Genomic DNA, 15,721 nt, shown 5'->3' with positions numbered 1-15,721 from the left:
TTTTCGGATATTAAATGCCCGAGTGTTTGATTTACAAAAATGTTACATTTGATTATAAATATTTTAAAACTAAGCCATCTTCATATAGCGAACATTTAATTCCATAAAAGACTCTAATTCTCTGCTACTGCTGCTTAACTTGTTTTTCCTAAAATGGGGGAAAAGTACGTCAGGTATATGCTAGTGAACAAGCTGACTTTCAAACATTTAGGAACTTAGTTATTCCCTACGGGTATCTTCTGACCCAACCCGCCATGAAAAAGAAAATAACCAAGTTAACTCATTTGCAAACCTTTAGTTCATACTTGAAACAATTAGTGGCCCTCTAGACCTGCGTACCAATTATATCACATAGTCTAGCCAGCCCCAAAGCCCTATAGACTGGCTCAATGAGACGGTTACATGGTACTAAGTGTGGTGGGGTATGCCTACCCTTATGCCCACATATGTAGGGACCCAAGCACATGTATAACCAGCCTAAATGAAGCAAATACTAGAGTTTTAGGGATCTATAATCCCATGCAAACTTTTGTATAAATGTCTAAATGACTCGTTTATATTTACTTGTAAGGAGTTTAGACGTATTTACGCCTATAAAAAGAGTGAGTGTATTCACCTTTGTTATGATCAGTGTGTCTCACGAATTTATGTTTTTTGCACATGACCTCGAACTTGTAGTTACGAGAATAACTTTGTATAAATATCTAGATCAATGATCTAGCTTCAGACCTTTGGTCTGTTTTGCATAGCTTTAACCTTGGCAAATCGTTTGTTAGACCTATAGTCTTTATGCTTATCTCAATTATATGTTGCGTTTCTTCTTCACAAAGAAATGTCTTGTTTTTGTTTTTTCTTTAAGAAGAAATGTCAATTTGACTATAACCTTTGCATATAAAGTTTTACGTTTCTTAGTCATGAAGAAACGCTAATTTGACTATATTTCTTGTATGCAAAACTTTATGTTTCTTAATTACAAAGAAACACAATTCGGACTATAACCTTTGTTTATGAAAGATATGTATACTTATAATTTGTTCAAGGTTAGGCTATACCCTCAACTAGGGTCTAAGCCATATAATAAAATAACTTAGGTGGAACCCCTACCTTACACGAGTACTTGGAGTTTAACGCCTAAGGTTGAATGAGCAACACTTCTACTCTACGTGCGATTGGGGATTAAACCGTCGGAACTTCAGGACTCGGAACACTTCCTGAGACTAAGGGTGTGTATAAAAAGGTGTGCTTGGGATGCCTTAGTGCAGAGCCCAACCTCCCCTTTTATAGGCAAAAATTTGGAACCCATCGCATATCGCGATGGCCTGTTTAGGTGGCCATCGCATAGCGCGATGATTCAACATCTCCAGGTGCTGCCATGCAGTGACATTTGGCCTGTCACATTGTGCCAAATGTTGTCACGTGGTTTGACATGTGTCTCCGGTTACTTAACCTAGTTATTGCGTATTAAGATGACTTAATGGATAAGGTTGTCGCGTAGCGTGACACCACCCATTTATTGGTTTTTGTTAGGACTGACATATCATGTATACCCGCACACGACAAGACACTAACACAATAAGACACGAACATAAAACATGTATACCTGTACAAGATACGAAAACTTATCGTGTACATATATCCCAAACCTGAACACAAACCTGTTAATACTAGGTATACATGATAAGGGTTCGGCTGTTCATTGGCCGATGGCGTTGCTACAGCTGCAAGGAGGTCAGACCGCTGGAGAATCGGAGATGTGAAAAGTAGACCGGAGAATCGAAGGGCTGCGACTACCGGAGATGTGGAGGGAAACCATGTCACACCCCGTTGAGCGATTTGCGGAAGCGTAAAACGGAAATGTAACAAACACCTCCGGTATCAACCACATTGTTTATAAAGAACAATACAAACTAGTTTACAATATTTTAAATTGATCTAACTTTGTTTACAACTAGTTGATACAAACTAAATCCAGCCTGTTAAGCGGCTTTACTTCCTATTAGCAGACTTGCATCAATTCACCCAGCATTGATCGCAAGTCAAACACGTAGCACATTGACTTTCTAATCCAATCAAGTACATGAAAAACATATTAAAACGGGTCAACTACAAGTAGTTGGTGAGTTTCAGGAGTTTCAAGAAATTAGTTGTGCGTACAACAATCACAGTTTGTAAATACGCAAGTATGTATGTATGTGCGCTCACAAGTACGTTTGTTTGTATATTTATGATGTAATTATGCTAAGCTACAGTGAAGCCTTGACTGTTCGTGATGCGTGCCTCCATTTCCCACGCTCAATCAACCAATGTGGCCCCCTTTTCGCCCACAACATGCCCCGAGTAGCTATGTCTACCACTACATAGCGTGTTTGTATAATTATGGTCATGTGCAAACGGTTTTATGTCTCAGCAAACCGTGTTGGCTCTGTTTGGGTTTGTCAAACCAATAGTACTATTCACAAGCCACCGGCTCGAAGTTAATCACTGTGTTCGTAAGGACTTTTTTGTGTTAGCACTTAGATAATTCTCATAATCAAACAATTCAGAGTATATAGATATGTATCAACATGTTTTTCACCCCAAAAGTTCGTAAAAATAGTTTAAAGTGGGGTCATGAAACTCACAGTCTAATAGGGATTCAGTACAGCGTCAGCTTGTAGTTCTTTTACTCGTATCACTAGCCCTTATAATCAATATTATAATAATATTAATATTTTAATATTATTATAATCATTATACTAGACTGGGCTGTATAACTAATCTGGGTATAGCTGGTACGCCCAGAAAGTGTTAACAGGCTTAGATTGTGATGTTGTTCAATGTTTAATACTTAAAACCGAACTTGGCTCAGTTTCCCCGTTTTCCCAGCTGGAGTGGTTCGTTTATGCGTTCAAAAAACAGTTATGGGGATGTAAGCTTGGGTAAATATGTTGGTAGATAAAAGGATTAAGTTATAAAGAAAGATCACATATTGGGGTTCTGGATTCGCTACGAGGCTCGTTTCCGTTTATTCAATTTGATTTGGAGAGAAATGCGCACAATTTATCCAAATTGTTCGGATTTTTCACAAAAAGTTTGTTTTTACTTAACTAATCCAAAAATATAGTTTCTGATCACTCTTGATGTTCTGATATTCCAACAGGTTCATTAATTACGAGCTCGTCGGTTTTTATCAGAATTGAATTTGTTTAGTCTTTAAATTAATACCATTAATTATCCGTTAATCCTTAAATTAAGAAAATTTAGTCATTTATCAAATAAAATATGTATATTTTTATAAAAATATTTCTGGAATTATTTACTGATTTATTAATTTATAAAAATTCATTTTATCTGCTATATTTAGCCCGAAAATCATCCGTTTATACCAAACGATTTCCAAAAATTCCAAAAAAATTTCTGAATTATAAGATTATGTCGCAAAACAAACTGGAAAAATTCCGAACTCTAACAATCTGGTCAAATATCATTTCCGAGCCAAAAACGACTATGAAAATTCAAATTAACGCAAATACACAAAACATACATAAGGTTTTCCAAACGACCCCAAATTTCATATGTGATCATAATATACCAAATCTGAGTTTCCCACAAAATTTCATAATTTTTGAAGCATTTTAACTAATTTTCTTAAATAAACGCCCCAATGCGGTAATAAATTCGCCAAATATTTTCGGATGGTTGAAAAATTACCTAATTTGGACAGGGACTCATTCATATGATCCCTGATGTCCTTGAAAATTTTACAAGCTAAAAATATGCACATCACAACATAACCCTAAACAGCCCGTAATCGAGTGATTCGGTATTACCTTAGCGGTTTTGGTTCGTTTTCGCCTTCTAATCAAGTTTTCGGGTTCTTGTGCTTCTATGCAAGCTAGATACAGGTCCTATATCACAAACCAAGCATGTATCATCAACAAAACAGCCTTGAAACTTAGGGTTTCGGTTAGGGCATTAAACCGAACTTTTGAACCGTAAAAACTCGATTTAAACCCATTAATCTGTGTTTATGGCCAAAAAAACTTCTCAAACCCGGTTCCTAACCATGTGTATGATCAAAATATATTTATAGACCATTTTTAGGGTTTTTACATGGTTAGAAGAGAGTTTTGGTAATCAAACTATGTTTATATGAAATTAAACATGTTTAAACAAGTTAGAATTTGACTAAAATGACAAGTTTACCTAGGGTTTGGTTGAAGAACAGCAGGTTTTTGATGAAGAAGCAAGCAAGCTGGTCCAAAGTAAGATATTTTGATTGAAAATGACATAAATTGCATTTAAAACAAGTTATATAACAAAAAGGAGTTCATTTTGGCGGGTTGGGCTTGTCGGGCTTGGGCCCATTTGGCCTACTTTTCTCGATTTACATGCCCGAATGTGAAATGCCGAGTCCAAATTTATTTCGGGTTCGGTTTTTGGCACAAAAAATATATCGGGTACGACAAACAGTGCAAAAACGAGTGTTTTTCGGCTATTTTTGTGTAAATTTATAAAAACATAGTATTTGTTTGGAAAAATAGAAAATATTTTTAAGGATCACTTAAAACATTTCAAATAAATATTTTGTAAATCTTTTTCGGCTTAACGGATGATACAATGCTTGTTTTGTAACTATCTTTCGCTTTTAAATCCATAGCGGGTAGTTAAACGAGTATGTTTTCGTTTAACTTGTTTGCTATCGAACTAAGGTTAAAATACTAATATATTAGCTTATATAAATCATATATCACTTATAGATGCCCCCATCGAGATATCTGGGTCATAACCAGACCCGTTCGGTTAATCGTTCGTTTGTTACGTAATAAGCGTTTAATTGCTTAATCGGTAAATACCTAATGAGGTGTACCTGGTTTTGTCTCAAATGTCACAAACCAACGGACTATTGGAGATCCGATGAGGGAGAATTGGAGAAAGGGTTTGTGTGTCGTCTGCTTGATATTTGATTGAAATGATGTGCGCCGATTTCAATTGTTTGGTATACACGATAAGGGTTCGGCTGTTCATTGGCCGGTGGCGTTGCTACAACTGCAAGGAGGTCGGAACGCTGGAGAATCGGAGATGTGGAAAAGTAAACCGGAGAATCGAAGGGCTGCGACTACCGGTGATGTGGAGGGAAACCAACGGAGTATCGGAGATCCGGTGAGGGAGAATTGGAGAAAGGGTTTGCGTGTTGTTTGCTTGATATTGGATTGAAATGATGTGTGCCTTTTTCAATTGCTTGGTATAAAAATTTAGAGTTAACTATCTAGGCTATTTAACATATTATATTATTATATATTTTTATTTATAAAAAATTAACCAGGTTCTAACGAGTACTTTAAGATAAACGGGTATTTTATTTGTTTAGACACGAAAATTAACAAGTCGATTTGCGTCTACCTGTTTAGTACACGAAACCTGCTAAGGCCCTACTCGATACCTGTTAAAGTTGTGTGGGTTTGTGCCGTGTATTCATGTATCGTGTCTAAATTGTCAGCCCTAGTTTTTGTGACAGTCCGTCGTGTATCATGATGAGCTTATTCTCAGACCGTCCGGTAGCGAGATGGAAGAAAATTCAGATTTTCCCCTTTTTATCCTTCAACTTTTGAAAGTTGACAAAGTTGGCTAGAAAATTTCGGGATGTTACAAAGCCGGTTAATATTAATAATGTCATGGACAAGATTAAAGCATTAAGCTATTTGTGGGTGGAAGTGTGGAACATGCCGGATCTTACTTGGGAATAGTGGAGCGGGTTTAACTTAACTATGTAATCGGGTGGGTGGGATGTGATTGTTGTCATACCTCAACCTACGGCAGAACATGCCGGGATGCGAAATAATTCGTTTCATAGCTTAAAAGACACTAAAAATAATAGGTATATTGGTTTTTATTAATCACAACTATTGTCTTTTGGTCACTAATGGTCCCAACTAATGAATTGGCTACTGACGGTCATAACTTTTAACGTATTTGTTCATAATAGTTCGCGACTAAGAGAATACTAACGCCGTTAGTTACAGGTCGTCGGAAAAATGTTTTTGCCGGAAAAGTCAAATTTGTTGCCGGAAAACACCACCTGAGCACCGCAACCACCACCAATTGACTCACCGCCAACCAACTACCACCACTTAAGCACCATCAACCGATTCCGACGATGGTTCTAGGGTTTCTGGCGACCTCTGGGGCTTTACTAGAAAAAGGTTTCTAAAGGTCTAATACAAAGCTACTAAGATGTCTGGGACAAAAATGTTGAGTTTTCGGAAAAAAAAAAATGAGGCTTTTGGCCAAAAACGTTTTTCCAGCGACCTGAAACTAACGACGTTTGGATTCTGTTAGTCGCGGACCGTTAGGAGCAAATACGTTAAAAGTTGGAACCGTTAGCTGCCAATTCGTTAGTTGGGACCGGTAGTAACCAAAAGACGATAGTTGGGATTAATAAAAACCAATACAAAATAATATGTGTCAATTTCAAATTTATGAATTGAAATTATCGTACACAAGAGTTTAACAAAAGAAAATAATTCAAAACATTACATCATCAAACGAACAAATTGTTCTTTGTTTTTATTAAAACCTAAAGTCCAAACTAAATCTTCAAAGCTTCACTTCATCCCAAATAGCTAGCTGCGATATGCATAAAAATAGATATATTTTGCCAACATAATGTTGAGCGAGTAATCACAATTTGAAATATACATACATATATATATATATATATATATATATATATATAATGAAAATGACAATTCATTGCGATAATGTGCATTACATCAACTAGCATAACATAATCAAAGTGCCTTTTCAACATGCCACTAGATTTAGACATGTTTACTCAGACAGTGTATTATCATACTATGAGGATGACGACGAGATACCAACAACCATATTTACTGTAAACACATAGTCACATAACATCTAGCAACTAATAGAGCAATATCACAACTACTCAAATAGTAAAATTGTGTTTGAATATATACTTGTATGATAAATAAATAGTAAAATTGTGTACGAATAAAGCCCCCAAAATATAAAATAGTAAAAAAGGAAGTGTGATTACTCACCTTGATTGGTGAATGAAAAGATCGAGTCTTTAGTTATGCTTGTGTGAGTCCTAACGAGTAATCCCTATATCCAGTTAATTAGGGCTTCTTTAGAACATGTTGGATAAATAAAGGTTAAAGAAACATATAACACAACTAGAAGTTGTAAAAGAAACAAGAAAAACAAAATCAGTTTTGGCCAGATTTCTGTCACCGATTGCATAAATGTTTAAAAATATCAATAGCTTCTCAACATCATAAAATTTCCAGTCAATTAAATTAATATGTTAGTAACAAATTTTTTCTAGAAAGTTTGTCCAGATTCAAACCTGAGATAGGCTGAAATAGTCGATCTTCATAGAGGGTATAAATCTGCACACTAATTTTTAAAATAACGACTGTGAAGCCATACAAAAGAATAAAAATACAAATACATAGTCGTTAGAACCGTAACTCAATAAATTTAATGATAGGCTTTGGCTTTGCATCATTCCATTTTATTATGATCAATTTATTGCTCAACCTTTGTCAAACAATTCAGTTTTCAAATCTAGAACATTGTAAACAATAATGTTTTTTATGATTTGAAATGGATTTTGATAAAGAAAATTATGAACCACTTGTGGTATGATAAATACAATATGTTTGGTCATGTATCATCAAAATCCATATGATAATAAAACAAATAAAAACTTCAAGAATGTAAGAACTTGTTAAGGTGCGACCATTAAAGATCATCTTGCAACCTTTTGATTTTTGTCTCCCCACTCTATAAACCATAGTGTATAGATTGGGTAGGACATAAACATAAATATGTGATGGTCTTAGAACCATTATAATAATAAGGAAAGAATAAGAAACGAAGAACAAAGACAAGAGAACATGAATAAGAATAAAACTTTATGTCTACCTAATCCATATCTTGAGGTGAACAAACACACAAAAATATATATTAGAAACTCTAATGGAGAACTATTATTAGAAACAAAAGAAGAAGAAGAATTAGCAAAGGAAATAAGATGAAAATGAGGGGGTCTTTATAGTTGTGGTTAGAATGTGATTAAATAGGTATGTCTTGGAGAGAAAGTTGTGTTTGGAAAATGCTAGAAAAATGCTTATTTTAATAAAAGGATGCCAAATAAAATACTTAGGATAATAATTAATTTAAGATGGCCATAATTATTTATGTTACATAATATTAATCTTGACATATCCGGTTCAACGGGCCAAATTAATGATTACACATGAAAACAATAAAATGAACATAGATTAAAGTATTTGCACACATGAAAATAATGTTAATAACTTTAAATGAATTATTTATGATTCAATAATAATAATAATTGTAACATTCACCATTTCTCAAACCCGAAAACCTGATCCGTTTTAAATTACAATGTAATTCGTATTTTCACTTATCAATAAAGTTTTGGATTTCATGCTATTTCATTGTTTATGAATATATTGTCACTTATGTCACTTTACACGCACGACTCATTTTGAGAATTTTGTTTTCTTAATCTGACCTTAGAAGCTTTGAATAATTATAAACAAAGATTCTAACTATAAGTAATATTTCCATAATAATTATATACATCTAATCTAACTATACTATTAAAACAAGATTTTTTCACATGGTATTATTCTTGGGCCTCCACTTAGGATGACACATAGATGCCATGTGAGCAGTTTCCTACTTTATCAAGCCTATTAATGATGTTATATTTGGAAATCCCAACAAATAGGTTATAGAAATATTCTAGATGCATCAATAAATTTCGTTAAATATCCTATTATTATGTTACTAGTAAAAGTGTCCGCGCTTTGCAGCGGGACGCAAGTATTCGGTGGGTAGTGGTTCGGTTAGTTCTGGCACGACATTTGCAATAACAAAATTTATGCGGTATAATTTACGATGCAATATATATATATAATCAGTGGCGAAGCTTGGACGAAAATGTGAAAGGGGCAGACTCTATGTATTAAAAATTTACTAATCTTTGCCGTTGTATACAACATTTGCCAAAAAAAAAAAACACAATATATTACATATTTAAGTTGTATTTTTTATGTTAATGAAGCATAACTCATGTATATAAGTAATTTATGCTTACCTATTCTTTAAAAGAAAAAGGAAGAAGAAGCAACCTAACTATAGGCTGAAAGTTTGGCGACAATTTGTAACATGGCACTCATTTCCATTAGTTCATCAATCATCTCATGATAATACATTGTATGGTTTTACCAGTATCATATTTGGTTTCCTAGTCCTTAGTTTAGCTTTTGTCAGACTGGTAAATGACTCTTTACAGTAAGAAATTCAATGAAGAAAAAAAAAGCCTGAATAGATTTGGGACTAGGATTTCACTTCTTGGTCGTCACCTAATAAAAGTTAACATTGATGTTCAAAGAATATGTTAGACCTGGTTACTTATATACACAAGATAATTCCTAAATTAAGCTTAAAAAAATAATTCTTAACATGCATCTTTGACCCAGATTCTTTATATTATTTGATTAAATCATGCAGCAAGCAACTAACTGTACAGGAGAAGATTTCAAAACAATAAAAATAATAATGATGGCAATAATTATACCCAAGTTACTTGGTTTCCTAAATGATCAAGCAATATGTCCTCTTTAATAGAATGTTTTGCATCATTTGTACTGGTAACCAAGAACGTCAACTTAACACTTGAACTGGCTCTGCAATGAAGTATATATATATAATCAAATTATAGCATGAAGACATAAAGGTATAGTTTCAAGAAACTTAATCCACAAGTGATCCCACCTCTATCATGGGAGTCTTAATGTTTTGAAACTTAGAAGGAGCTGAATGTCTCAAGTCTCAAAAGAAATTCATAGTTAATCGAAAAATCTATTGCAGGTTTATTATCACTAATCAAGAAGCACAGGGGTATACAAAACAACTGTCCTAATTACCATTAAATAACTTGAAATAGAGAACAGTTCGTTTTATTTCATTTCATAACCCAAACCCACCTTTTAAGTACCCAACAAAAACAAAGATTAGTGACAAAAACTACACAATTTCTAGAGGGTAGGCCTGTAAACGAACCGAACAAACATGTATAGGGCTTATTCATTTTTGGTTCGTTTAAGTTTTACCGAACGACCACGAACAGATTTTAAGATAATGAATGTGTCTGCGTTCACTTGTTAATATTCTAAACGAACCGTCAAGGACATAAACGAACAAATACCAAAAGTAAACCTGTTCCCACGTTAAAGTTTAAATACGATGATCATTACATCCAATAATTCAAGAGTAAACAAAGACATCCCAAATAAAGGTTTTTCAAACACAAAATTCAAATTGATTTTAAATTAATATTAGCAATATGTATGCTTGAACTAACATTTGAACAAACGAACATAAATGAATGGATACAAATGAACAAATATAGAACCGAACGTAAATGAATGAGCATAAACGAACTTTCAAGAATGCAAATAAATTAAGTCACAAGACATGTGTTCATGTTCATTCTTCCAACTAAAAGAACAAAAAGTCAGTGTTCATGTTCATGTTTTTATTAAATGAATGAACTTCCCGTTGAACGGTTGACGGTTCACAAAACGTCTGACTCGTTGTACTTTATTACCTTTATGTTAGATATGAAAAAAAAGGTGTATGAAACTAAGAATTGAAGTGACTCGCTAACCTTCCGTCTTCTTTGTGTTAATATCATTATCCATGAACGGCTCACCACATAACATGAAAGAAGTAAACCGACCAGCAGAAGACTGGAAACCTGAAACTACAGTTCATTTGTAGCATGCATACGTTAAGTCAACCAAAAGTCAATAATTAAAGAAAATAATAAACATAAAAAAATAGCAAACCTTGTTGTAAATTTCACAAGTTATATCTCCTTTCTTATTGCACCATTTCTAAATGCATTTTCTAGAAGCAAACTGCATTCCACAAATACTAATTCACAATCAAAAATACTAATTTTAATTAAATTATGATTTTTAGTTAACAAGCAAAGGACAATGGGGTCATAAATGAGTCGTACTGTAATGTAGAAGTACATGCTCATCATACACAAGTGTATAACCAAACTTATTGCTTATAACAAGATCAAAATATTTGAACCAAACATGGTCCCACTGGTGAAATCCACATACAATCATATATGATCACACCTTAAGATCATCTAACAACTTAAATCTCTACTCCAATAAACAAACTAGAGAATAACTAACCCTAATTCAATTACCAAATCCTTAATATTGAACAAGTTAACAAAATTCTGATCCCTAATTTTACATTTTTTTAAATTAAAACACTATACAACTGTAACCACATTTATATTAATATTTTCCATTTGGACCCGTGGATAACCAACTAAAAATAAAGTTTCGACCCAACGTATTTGCAAAACAAGTAATTCAACCAAATCAAAGTCTATCATTACCTGAGTCAGAGTATTCAACCATGTAAACTTCTCATGCAGTAGTAAAACGCCCTGCATGTTTACCCTAGTCAGAGTATCCAACCATTACCTGCATGAATATAGTATCTTAATTCTTCACTTATTTTACCTTTCTTCCTAATCAGTAATAACATACCTTTTGGTTCCCATTGTGATTATTTATGATTTGGTCTCTATAAAACATTTTTAAAGTAAAAGTTTAAAACATAACCCAATCGACTTGGTCATTCATAAACAAAATGTCATAAATTATCAACTATAGTATACATAAAATCTAGACATTGTATAAAACAAACCTGAACTTCAACAATAGTAATAACCATTTGCAAATTACTTGTCAAACTTTTGACCTAAAGGATCACACAATTTAAAAAAAAAAGCATTAATAATTAGCAGATTTCATATAACTAATTGAAAGAAGTCAAACAATGCAAATTTTTAATCAAATGCAAACTATCAAGCTAAAATGCCCCAAATCAGTGGAAATCTTACATAAACTAAGGGAATTGTTAGATTATGTAATGTTATAGCCTAGTAGTTATTATTTCATGTTGTTTCTCCTTTTTTTTTTTTTTTCGTTTGCCTTTCCAATCACAAATGCAGGTCAAAATTTATTCTTTACAACAACATCAAAAAAGCATAATCACATCAATTCATTAATTATAATAATATTCATCAAACAAACATAATCACATCAATTCAGCAGTAAAAGCATAAGAAGTAAAAGGAAAAAAGCGGACCTGAGAGCAACAATGCGGTGGCACTTGGCCTGTTGACAATCACAGGTTTGAATTAGCACTCTGGAAACAAAGATGTCATTTAAAAAGAGAAACCCCAATATCTTCTACAATTCAAGCCAAATTGACAAATCAAGTCAGTAGATTGAGAGAGTAAAAAACCTAGCGGCCAACTGAATTGCGTTATAATGAAGCGGATGAGGGTTTTGAAGAAATTGAGAATTGGGGAAAGCTTAAAAACTGCAGGTAACAGACGATGGGATTAATTAGTGTAGATGTTTTCAATGCTCCGGTGGTGGTTTCATTGCTCCGGTGACCATTGGTTGCTTTGTTTAATTAATTTATATCGGTTTCATCTTCAATAAATGGTTCTTGGAATTGAATGTGCAGTAATTGGATCTTATAACATTCATTTTTAATACTCTCTCTTAATCCAAGTTACCGATGAGTCTTCCACCCTTACGTGAGAAATACGTTTAGTTTGCTCGTAGTCTCCTGCACGTTGATTCAGAGAATCATCAAAATCATATGGCATCTATGTTACAACCCTAAACCCAAATAACCCACCAAAACCCGAAAGACTAATGGTAGCCGCCTTTGCTGCTAACGGGTTAAACTGCTGTGATACTTGTTCAGTCTTCATTTTCTGAGAAAATTGCAATCTCCCCTCAGAAAGTGGGATCACACCATTTTGCCCATGAAAAAGCCTAAATGCCATATCAAAATTGGTCCCGTCCTCGAATATAGGGCCTTTGGTTCCACTAAACTGAAAAGAACAATGATGAAGTTGAGCCCATGACACTCCAACCAGACCCGTTTTCCCAACCCGCACGTTTGGACCCATACCAAAAGTGGCATTAATAAGCAGTATAGGGAACTTACGGGCATTGGGAAAGCCATGGATAAAGAAAATGCGAAGTTAGTCTGTTCATTAATGCAAAAATGGGCATCGAATGATATCGTGTTGTGACGGTGATGATTCTTCAGCCATGTTCCTACAGAAAGATTCATTTTGTGACAACAGGATGGCCTGCACATATAAGAAAAATGTAAATTAGTGTGTCAAGCTTAATTACAAAAATTGTGTTACTTCAATTGTAATCTAAGTAACTAACATTTTGAATAAATGATTTATGTGCTTTTATGTATTAGATATAAGCACATGTTCACACACATACAAACCTACTGAATATTAATTCATTACATGCACACACAAATTGCATCTATGTTATATGATAACAGAAAATTTACAGATTAATATAAACGGCTCTTAGTTGAGAAAAAACAAGCAGACCGTCTTACAAACAATAAGAATCAAATCTTCTAAATCCAGCATCAGGAAGTCATTAAATTTTTAGCAATACTCCATGTCCTCAAATCCATACTGTAACTTAATATAAAACTGAAAGTCAACATTTACAGGCTATCAATTATTGCAACAGTAAAAAGCTTTTTTCCTAAATCAAAAATCAAAATCACGAACGTCAGCATTATATATCATATAATCAATCTAGTTTTCAATTTCATAAAACTTTATGAATAGTTACAAAGTCGAATCTTAAATTCAAGGTTAACACCAGCTAGTTCAAATTCACATACACAAAATGCAGAGTTCAATTCTATCACATATCTTGCAGATGTAATAATAATCTCCAAATCAAAAGTCAAACACTATATAATGAACCTTATTCTCAATTTCATCAAAACTCACTAACAATCTTATGTCAGACACTCATATAACACAAATGGCATCATTCTCGCGGTTTACATTTGAAGCAAGTCTACATGCTCACTCTAACACTAAAAACTACAAAAAGAGCATAACTAATTGAAGGTAACATATTTTTATCGCCTATGATCCCGAAGCATATTATGGAAAACTAAATAGTAAAGTAACCATGGATCGAACTCAAGTTTATGTGCTTCTTCCTCTATTTGATCTTTTTATCTACTGCTCTATGCAAAAAGAAAATTGAAAGCACCAAAATTGCAAACCCTAAAAAATCACCAGATGGGTGAAATTGAAAACTGCAAACCTCATAATCACTTAAACAGTAAAAAGCAAACCTCCAACCATCTGTCATGTTCACACATAGATGATACGATGAAGGATTCATCATGGAGTTCTTATACAAATCAATTTAAGTGCCAATTGAATGTGCAATGATGTTACATTTGAAACCGATCATTAATTGGGGTAGAAAAACGAACGAACAGGATCATGGATATGAATGGTGTAATTAAATCTGCCCGGAAGACTCATCGGAGAAGTAATGAGAACAGAGTATAGATTGGTCGGTAGGCAAGGGTAACAAATATTACAAAGTTTTATGAAAAAGTTGCGAATATGTAATATGTATTATAATGTAATAATATATAAATAATATAGATAAGGTAACATTTGAGTATGTTTAAATATTATTATCTTAACGATTCTCTTAATTACGCCGGTCATTATCCAATGTTGTTCTAAAGAGGTTTTTAGAGATTTATGAATTGTAAAATTTTGTTTATCATTAGTTATATCTTATTAATTCGTAAGATATGTTATTATGTATATTACTAAAACTTTAACTTTTTGCTGTATTTTTTAAACCACCCGTATATCACACGAGCTCTATCCTAGTTTATGGACAATATGACACATTATATGTTACACAAGACCTTTTGACTAACATAGTAACATGTGCATCCATTAAATTAATATTTTAACATCCTTTTGTTAGTATTTTTGTATTATTATAAAAATAAATAAATTACTTTAAACTCTTTTAAAAGGGTCAAACCTCTTCCCCAAAGCACTATCTTAAAAAATTTTATCATTCTTAAGAGTAGCCTCCTCATTTTAGTATAAATAAGAGCCTACTCCCACCCTTTCATATTTTGCACCACTCTTTGACAAGTTTAAGAGAATTTTAAAGGTAGAATTTTAATTATTCAAATCTTCTTCATATTATTTCTATTTATTTAATTCTTGTCCATACATCCACCCTATACACCATATACTAGTTAATCAAATGGTCATATGACCATAATACCATCATGTCTAGGAATCCACATAATCTATACACCATGGTGTATAGGGTGGAAGAGACAAAGAACACAACGAGATGATCGATTACACGAATGTCACATTTGAAACATTCTTACATCTTTATTTTTCTGTTTTGAATCGTTATATTTTATTCAAAAGACCCAAGGATTATTGATGATAAATGCTCATAAATGTTATATAATCATATCCTAAAAATTTCATAATTTTATTTCATCAAAATCGTTTAAACATTGCTTTTAGCAATGCTTCAGTTTTGACATTAGATCTAGTCGTCAAAGAAAGGGGCATATCTTGTTCATAACAAACTGAAAAAGTGCAATACCAGATTCTATAATAAACTTAATTGAAATAAGGTTCTAACAATTATTTTTATGCATTTTAATTAATTCTTATGAATTCGCAATCAATATTTTATAAACAGTGCGCAGATTCGTACCCTCT

The sequence above is a fragment of the Bidens hawaiensis genome, unplaced genomic scaffold (assembly GCF_021521415.1).
Source record: "Bidens hawaiensis isolate Kalapana, Puna unplaced genomic scaffold, B.hawaiensis_p1.1 tig00004525_1, whole genome shotgun sequence".
NCBI lineage: Eukaryota > Viridiplantae > Streptophyta > Magnoliopsida > Asterales > Asteraceae > Bidens > Bidens hawaiensis.
This window is presented reverse-complemented; position numbering follows the sequence as displayed.